Here is an 8,496-nt window from a genome sequence, read left to right as displayed (position 1 = left end):
GAGAATTCCTTGGCACAGCAGGCTTCTGCCGTCTGTGGATCCCTGGATTCGCGGAATTGGCAAAACCTCTATATGAAGCCACCAAGGAAAACCAGCCTTTCCAATGGACAGATCATCACCAACAAGCTTTTGACGACTTAAAGGTACGCCTTCTAGAAGCCCCGGCCCTAAGCCTCCCTGATGTGACTAAGCCATTTATGCTCTTCATAGATGAACATAATGGGATAGCAAAGGGAGTCCTCGCCCAAAGCTTAGGACCCTGGCGGCGCCCTGTTGCCTACTTGTCAAAGAAACTGGACACTGTAGCAGCAGGGTGGCCCCCATGTCTGAGGATTATAGCTGCCACAGCCCTTCTAGTCAAGGATGCAGACAAGCTGACTTTGGGGCAAAACCTTACGGTTGCCACCCCTCACGCCATTGAGGGAGTGCTAAAGCAACCGCCGGACCACTGGCTCAGCAACGCCCGCATGGTCCACTATCAGACTCTGCTCCTGAATCCAGCCAGAATAACTTTCCAGACGCCCATTACTCTGAACCCCGCCACTCTGTTGCCTGATCCGGACTTGGAGATGCCTCTCCATGACTGTGTGGAGATACTGGCTCATGTGTACAGCATAAGGCCAGATCTCAAGGACACCCCCCTCAAAGACGCTGAAGTAACCTGGTTTACAGATGGCAGCAGCTTCATCCAGGATGGACACAGGTACGCGGGGGCCGCAGTCACGTCGGGGACAGATGTCATTTGGGCAGAGTCTCTTCCAGCAGGCACATCAGCCCAAAAGGCAGAAGTCATAGCCCTCACCAAAGCCTTACAACTAGGGGCTAATAAAACACTAAACATATATACGGACAGCCGTTACGCATTTGCTACGGCACATGTCCATGGAGCAATATACAGAGAGAGGGGGCTCTTGAGAGCTGAAGGAAAAACCATTAAAAACAAGCAAGAGATCCTAGATCTGCTCCAAGCCCTCTGGGGCCCTACACAGGTGGCTATCATTCACTGTTCAGGACACCAAAAAGGGGACGGACTAATTCCCCAAGGAAACAACTTAGTTGACCAGACAGCCAAACGTGTGGCCCTGGCAACTAGGATAGCCCCTGTCCTGGTAGACCCTGGAGGCAGAAAACTTCCAGACGTTCCAAAATACACCTCAGAAGACTTAACATGGATTAAACAATTAAAAGGAGCCCAACAGTCTGATGACTGGTGGAAAACAGAGGATGGCTGCCTGATTCTACCTCAAAGATTGGGACAGAGAATTCTAAAAAAGATCCACCATTCTTCCCATCTAGGAATCAAGCGGATGCAGGAGTTACTGCGTAACTCCCACCTCAAAATAAAAAATGCCAGTCAGATCATTGAGCAAATTGTATCTAATTGCCAGCCTTGTTGTATGACTAATGCTACAGCTCTTCCCTCCAATCCAGGAACCAGACTGAGAGGAACCAGTCCAGGAGCCTATTGGGAATTAGACTTTACTGAAATTAGGACTGGAAAAACAGCATATAAGTATCTCCTAGTGTTTATAGATACATTTTCAGGCTGGATAGAAGCCTTCCCTACAAAAACAGAGACTGCGCAGGTGGTTGCTAAGAAGATACTAGAAGAGATATTGCCCAGGTATGGCTTCCCAATCTCTCTAGGTTCAGACAACGGACCAGCTTTCATATCTCAGGTAAGTCAGGGAATAGCCACTGCACTGGGGGCCAATTGGAAGTTGCACTGTGCTTATCGCCCTCAGAGTTCAGGACAGGTAGAAAGAATGTACAGAACTCTAAAAGAGACCTTGACTAAATTAGCTTTAGAGACCGGCGCTGACTGGGTGTCTCTCCTTCCCTTTGCTTTGTTCCGAGTTCGGAACTCCCCATATCATATGCGTCTGACCCCTTTTGAGATAATGTTTGGAGTGCCGCCTCCTATTATCCCAAGCCTCCAAATTGACCTTCTAGAACAAATGGATGACCAGGACCTAATTTGCTCTTTAAAGCGTTTACATTACAGCTCACTCCCAAAGAGATCTGGCCACATTTAAGGGCTGTATATGAGACTGTTGCTCCCCCAAAACCCCACAGGTTCCAACCAGGAGACAAAGTACTCGTCAGAAGATACCAACGGAGGTCCTTAGAACCCAGATGGAAAGGCCCCTACATCGTGCTGATGACCACTCCCACAGCCATAAAGGTAGATGGCATCACTTCATGGATCCATTGGACCCACGTAAAGCTGCTTCCCTGGCAAGCTGGAGACACATGGATGAGCCATCCCGACCCAGAGGACCCACTGAAGCTCCGCCTCCACCGGAAAGACCCAAATTGAAACAAGTACTGATACTGTTACTTACTGTTTGCTTAATTAATAGCCAGGTTTGCTGGGCTGCTAGAAACCCTCATCTCCCACATAACATTTTCTGGCAGATCATCACCCCTAGTTCCAAACAGGTGGTAATGCAAACTTGGGAAACACATCCCCCTGGAACTTGGTGGCCCAATCTGACTCTAGACTTATGTGCCCTTTTTAAACAGGACCCCCATCACCAAGGCAGGATAGGAATCCCAGGATGTGGAACTCATACTGCCATGCAAACCTTACAGGGCACCTGCTTTTATGTATGTCCAGTCCCCACAGATAGGAGGAAAATCTCAAAATGTGGGGGAGAAGCAGATTTTTATTGTAAAGCATGGGGATGTGAACAGACTGGGACTTGTTCTTGGGTAAAGCCATCCCCCTCGAGCCTCATTAAGATCTAAAGGAGCAAGGCCACTCAATGTACCCCGAGGCAACCTACATGTAATCCCATTGTTGTTTCCTTTACTGAAGCAGGGAAAAAGGAGACAAAATGGGATGCAGGGATTACTTGAGGATTGCGACTCTACCAGTCAGGATATAACAATGGAGTCCTGTTCACCATTCTCTTAAAAATTACACCCCTACAGCCACCCCAGGCTATAGGGCCCAATAAGGCTTTAACTCAAGCCGCACCAGTCAAACCCCTTGCCCCACATAATAACACCAGGACCCTACCTCCTTCAAAGCCCCATCCCCCCCATCACAAGCCTATAAAATGACAACACAAAAACCTCCAGGGAGGCCTGCAGAAGACATAGAAAGAAACCCTAGCAGGGATTTAATGCAAGAAGAAGAACACAACCCTCTTCTCTCACTCTTAGACTCTACCTATCGTTTCCTTAACTCCTCTAGACCTGATCTCACCGAATCCTGTTGGTTATGCTATAATGCAAGGCCCCCATTTTATGAAGGGGTCGCAGTCTCTGATTCATATAATGCATCATCAGATATAAACAAATGCAGATGGCAACAGCCAAGAAATATAAAACTTACCCTCCAACAGGTATCCGGACAAGGACTATGTGTCACTGGTGCCCAATCTAACTCAATTCCCTCTCCTTTATGTGATCAGACCATTTTTCTCAATGCCTCTTCCTCCTATCTTATTCCCTCTGAAGACTCTTGGTGGGTTTGCAATACAGGGCTCACACCCTGCATTAATGCAGCCGTGCTAACCACTGCTGAGGATTCCTGTGTTCAGGTACGATTAATCCCTAAAATAACCTACTACTCAGCTGAAGAGATGAACTGCTATCTGGGTGTAGACTTAATCAGAACAAAGAGAGAGCCGATTACCGCCCTAACTGTTAGTTTACTACTAGGTTTGGGACTTGCAGGAGCAGGAACGGGAATAGCTTCCATAGTGACTCAGAACCAACAGTACACCAACCTCAGAATAGCAATAGACTCAGACATCCAAGAATTAGAAAAGTCAATCTCCCATTTACAAGAGTCACTTACTTCCCTAGCGGAGGTAGTTCTTCAAAATAGAAGGGGTTTAGATTTACTCCTTCTACAACAAGGGGGACTATGTCAAGCTTTAGGAGAAGAATGTTGCTTCTATGTTGATCATTCTGGAGTAATTAAAAAATCAATGACTAAAATAAGGGAGGGATTAGAGAAGCAGCAACATGAACGCACACTTCAAGAAGGATGGTTTGAATCATGGTTCAATCGCTCCCCCTGGTTCACTACCTTGATATCCACCCTCCTAGGACCCCTACTCATCCTCCTTCTATTGCTTACTTTTGGCCCCTGTATTTTAAATAAGCTGGTACAGTTTATGAAACAACGGCTAGGCACCATCCAATTGATGGTACAAAGAAATTACTCCTACCAATCAGTGACAACCAACATAGATACAGGAAATATTTAAACACTCAAATAGGGACCCTAGATAGGCTCCCCAAGACACATAGAAAGGGGGAAATGAGAGACCAGAAAGAAGTAACACGTAACTAATTAAACAATGACACTGCCATTGTAGGACAAACCATTGTGAACAAAGGAGGATCCCCGGCTCAGCTCAGATAAGGAACTAACTGATTAAAGTGCCGACCTTTGCTTCTGAAACTCATGCTCGCTTGCTCAACAGGACATTCCAGAAATACTTAGCTCTGGAGGCCTCCGGCCCCTTGCAAAAGATAGGATCTGCAAGCAGTCTGCTGACCAGAGATGAGCAACTAGAAATGTTCCCGCGCGCACCTTCTTGGAACCAATCATTTTAAAAGATGCTATATGATGTGACCCTTTTGCCCCCTTCCCACTCTTTTCCTTAATAAACCCCTACTTTTAGAAGGTCGAGGCTCTCTCCCACTCCCGCTGCAACGGTCTGTGTGGATTGAGTCCCTGCTTAAGCTTGACATTAAAAGAAACCTGTTGCTTTTACATTCGAGTGTCTCGGCTTCTGTGGCGGTCCTCTAGGTGACTCCTGGGTGACCGGGGATCTTGGCTCCTGGTCAGGGGTCGTGGCACAACATGGCTATGTAATTGCCTCTTAAGGGCCCCCCTGTTGTGTCTCTGTAAAGCTGTAACTTTCATATTTGAATACATGTGGAGTCCCCATGAATTCCAAACACTCACAGAGCAGTCCTCTGGGTTCTGAACGCGCGTGGGGACTCTCTGAATACACATCGAGCCCCTGTCAGCCACCATTTTCACCCCACATACACATGGGGTGTGCTCAGAATGGCCCTAGAGCTGATCACACTCTATCCCAGCATGCTTTCTGGTGCCCCCCAGGACCTACCTCGGCCATTTGGCTGGTGGCTCTGTCCATGTTCTCTTCCAAGTCCAGTGGGGAGCTCAAGGGCCATGGGAGGGCAGAGCTCTGATCCATGTTTGCACCCTGGAAACCACCAGGGAGCATGCTCTCCAAGTTCCTCAGAGACCCCACCCCCCACAGCAGCTTGGCTGCCCATGCCAGTGAGGCAAAGGGCCAGGAGTTTGCATGCAAGACTCTCACGACTCAGTTTCCCAACCAACATACCAGCTATGTTGTAGAAATTTATGTGTCAATGAGAATAATCAGGCAAAATCCACTTCAGAGAGAGGGGGAGGGCATTTATTCACGTGTGGAACTCTGCTGGCTAATGCCCAAAACCCAACAAAAGCCCCAAACTCAGATTGGGCTGGATTTACACACCTTTTTCAGTCCCTTGTCTGAATTCTCCCGCGCTTAGAGAGGGCAGAGCCTTACACCCATGGGTGTAGGGTTCTGCCCAATAAGATGAAATGCAGGCTGCTGTCTCCCGAGATAAGGTAGTTATATATTGTCCGAAGGGGTCAGGGTCCTGGAATTCTCGTCAGCTGCCATCAGAGGAATGTTCCCCGCTGCAGTTTCCTAGTCCTAGGAACATTTTCATTTCTTTTAAAAAATTTTTTTATTTTTATTTATTTATTTGAGAGTGACAGAGAGAGAAAGAGGCAGAGAGAGAGGGAGAAAGAGAGAGAGAATGGGCATGCCAGGGCCTCCAGCCACTGCAAACCTACTCCAGACGTGGGTGCCCCCTTGTGCATCTGGCTAATGTGGGACCTGGGGAACCAAGCCTCGAACCGGGGTCCTTGGGCTTCACAGGCAAGTGCTTAACCGCTGAGCCATCTCTCCAGCCCAACATTTACATTTCTTATAGATACATTTATTATATTCCATCTAAACTAAGCTAGAACCATTAAATATGTGGCTTCCCTTTACTATTCTCTGCTCTCCCAGGAGTTTAATTGCTATTCATAGGATTTCAGATACAGAACTCAGCAGAGGTTTCCATGTTGACGCACCTAAGACAGCACTGCCAACTAACACACGTGAGGTGGTTTTCCTCCCTGGAAAGCCCGTGTTCTACACAAGCCCAAATTCTTGAAATGGGTCTCCGTTGCTTCCTTTGCCAAGACATGCCCACCACCATCTAGCTGTTCACAGCGTCTGGGTCATTCTCCTCCACATCTGTCTACCTCTCTCCATATTGCCCATTCTCCACCTTCCCCGGGCCCCCCTGGACTCACAGATGGGGGTCCTAACTGACCTGCAGGCTTCGGGATTTACAGGGTGACCTGGAAAGCAGTGCAGATGTGGTCAGACCCGTCCTGTGGAGCCCCGAAGCACACCACACTTCATTTCATCATTGTACACACGACATCACAAGCTCCTTACTTGTTTCATTTCTCTGCTGCTCTGTAAACGTTAAAGATGTCCATCGCAACATATGTGTAGTCACAGCTCCTGCCCTCCTTGCAGGTGTTGATCACAAGGAACACCATGAGCAAGGAAGCGACTTCAGCTGCCCCAGCCTGCGTTCGCCTTCCGAGTTCTGTCCTGTGTCTCTTTCTCCGAATGAGCAGAATTATTCCTTTTTCTTGAACTATAGCTCACTCTCTGGCATCCCTGACTGTAGAGTGATCATGGGGCCGGGAGAGATGGCTTAGCAGTTAAGCGCTTACCTGTGAAACCTAAGGACCCCGGTTCGAGGCTCGATTCCCCAGGACCCACGTAAGCCAGAGGCACAAGGCGGCACATGTGTCTGGAGTTCATCGCCAGTGGCTGGAGGCCCTGGTGAGCCCATTCTCTCTCTCTCTCTCTCTCTCTCTCTCTCTCTGTCTCTCTCTCCTTCTCTCTCTGTGCCTCTTTCTCTCTCTGTCGCTCTCAAATAAATAAATGAAAACCTAAAAACTTAAAATAAGGACATAAAGAATTGAAGAAGCAGAGATGTTGAAGAGGGAATCTGCTAATGTGGGGTCAGGAATGGATTACACTGTTACCTGAGCCGTGTAGATGACTCCTTGTCCCACAGTCAGGCTGCAGGTTGGGGAGACGGTTGAGGAGGCCGGCAGGGGTGGTGGCACCCAGGTTCTACCGCAGCCAGCACCGTGACCCTGATGGTCGGCAGATTACCCCTCACCCACTCTGGACAGAGCGCTTTGACCAAATACTCTCCTCTCCTGCCCCTCCATGTTTATCCCTCACCTGCAAACGCTTTGACCAAATCCTCTCCTCTCCTGCCCCTCCATGTTTATCCCTCACCTGCAAACGCTTTGACCAAATCCTCTCCTCTCCTGCCCCTCCATGTTTATCTCTCACCTGCAAACACTTTGACCAAATCCTCTCCTCTCCTGCCCCTCCATGTTTATCCCTCACCTTCAAACACTTTCACCAGAACCTCTCCTCTCCTGCCCCTCCATGTTTATCCCTCACCTGCAAACGCTTTGACCAAATCCTCTCCTCTCCTGCCCCTCCATGTTTATCCCTCACCTGCAAACACTTTGACCAAATCCTCTCCTCTCCTGCCCCTCCATGTTTATCCCTCACCTGCAAACACTTTGACCAAATCCTCTCCTCTCCTGCCCCTCCATGTTTATCCCTCACCTGCAAACACTTTGACCAAATCCTCTCCTCTCCTGCCCCTCCATGTTCATCCCTCACCTGCAAACACTTTGACCAAATCCTCTCCTCTCCTGCCCCTCCATGTTTCTTCTTTGTTTTGTTTTGTTTTTGGTTTTTCCAGATAAGATCTCACTGTGGGCCAGCATAACTAACCTCCATATATCTTCATATGGCTCTTTCTTTTGGCATGCGCGCGTGTGTGTGTGTGTGTGTGTGTGTGTGTGTGTGTGTACATGCACACACCTGTGTTTTCATATAGCTGTGTGTGTCTCAGCTTCACATGCTGTTCCCTTGTGTGCTGTGATGGAATTTTCTTATAAGGATGCCAGCCATGTTAAGACTTACTCTAAAAACTTGACTTAACCTGCAAAGGCTATTTCTCTGTAAAATCACACTCGTGGACACGGAGTAGTACTTCAGGACATCATTTGGAAGAGGCACAGCGGAACCTTTAACTACATGTTCAGAGAAGTGCCTTGCAGAGTGAGTTCGTGAGATCCTTTCTTAAAATTTAAAAGTAAAGGGGCTGGAGGGATGGCTTAGTGCTCTAGGTGTTTGCCTACAAAGCCAAGGACCCAGGTTCAATTCCCCAGGACCCACGTTAGCCAGATGCACAAAGGGGCGCACACATCTGGAGTTTGTTTGCGGCGGCTAGAGGTAGAGGCCCTGGCGCACCCATTCTCTCTCTCTCTCTCAAATAAATAAATAAAAATAAAATATTTTAAGAATAAAAAAAAGTTAAGAAGAGTTGGCTCATAGCTTAGTGGTG

Source organism: Jaculus jaculus, chromosome 21 (genome assembly GCF_020740685.1).
Source record: "Jaculus jaculus isolate mJacJac1 chromosome 21, mJacJac1.mat.Y.cur, whole genome shotgun sequence".
In the NCBI taxonomy this organism is placed as follows: Eukaryota; Metazoa; Chordata; class Mammalia; order Rodentia; family Dipodidae; genus Jaculus; species Jaculus jaculus.
Note: the sequence above shows the minus strand (reverse complement) of the source record.